Below are 1,465 nucleotides of genomic sequence, written 5' to 3' on the forward strand. Positions count from 1 at the left end.
ATTCCAACTGGAATATATATGTATGGTAAACATTGCCAAAGAGCCTAACTAAGGCTTCCCAGTCTACTTAGTCTTCACACATCAATATCTTTCGGTGGGCAATAGGATATCCACGCAAGTGATAGCCTATCACTCCACTTGTGTGGAGCCTATGCCCGGGTCAGGGGTGGGTACACACACACACCTATATCTCTCTAACTTATACAATTTTGCTACCTAATTTTTCTAAACTAAGGGTTTTTATTGAACCCTTAACTTTTCTAACCTATTTCTCATAGATTTTGTGAAACTTGTGGGTAGTGTTGAACATGTTCTTTAACCCAATATTGGGTCACTTAATGACTAAAGGCTAGAATTTATGTTTCATTTATTTTCTAGTATGAGTTGAGATTTCTTTTTAGCTTCTCTTGGATTTCATATGGACACACACACACACACACACACACACACACACACACACACACACACAATACACACATCATACCTGTCATAATGTCAAATTTTTTTTATTTATTGCTTGGGATAACCTTTTTACTTTAATGTGGGCACCAGGCTATATACGTTGACTTGGAGGAGTCCCAAAATATAACTTATTGGTTAACACAATTTGAGTAACTTTATTGTTATCATATTTAACCAAAGAAGATGATGGTGCCCTTTTTGCTTTTGGACTGCTCTATTTAAGGCTCCACTATATGCCTGCAATGATGAGAGGCCACATGGGCTACTGATGCATGAATATGCCTCGACTGAGGATTTGCTATAAATCAAGACAATTTTGGGGTGACTGGCACACACTCACTAGTTTGCTACCTATCTGAACCTGTGGCTTATGTACTAAATAATCTACTTGGCTTCATGATGTATGGTAAACCTTGGCTTACTACTTGGGGCGATAGAGTCTGAATACTAGTATGCTGTAGGTATTGTTAACATAGGAGCTCTGTATTAGGGACTTTATTTGCTTTCATCTCTTTGGGATAGATGTCCTCTGGACTTTCACTTCTAACGATTAATGGGTAATACAAGACATGGACCTAGATATTGCTTGGCAAAATCCTACAGATGTTTTTTTACCATGAGACTTATTTCTTTTGTTGACGTGAGGGTACCCTGCATATTGGATGGGGTTTGTGGATTTGTAGGTTGCTGTGTGCCTCTAGAAAATTCTCTTGATTGCACGTAGAAAGTTTTGATATGCTGCTTCACACATTCTGAGATGTTCATGAGTAGTATGATTCACATACTATGATGCACATATTACGATATGCTACTACTAGTGCAGTTTCACACATCCTCTTGCTATGATTATAGTAGGTCTCGTCGTCTGTTGCTTTCTCATGCATACTTTTTGAATTGCACGCTCAGACTACTGAACTATTTTTTACAGCTTATATGCTTTCAAAAACGGATTGTTTGAATATTGCCTGTAGTAGCTACCCTTTTTAGATGAGGCCGATGCTAT

Source organism: Cibotium barometz, chromosome 19 (genome assembly GCF_041138505.1).
Source record: "Cibotium barometz isolate CiBa-2024 chromosome 19, ASM4113850v1, whole genome shotgun sequence".
Classification (NCBI taxonomy): domain Eukaryota; kingdom Viridiplantae; phylum Streptophyta; class Polypodiopsida; order Cyatheales; family Cibotiaceae; genus Cibotium; species Cibotium barometz.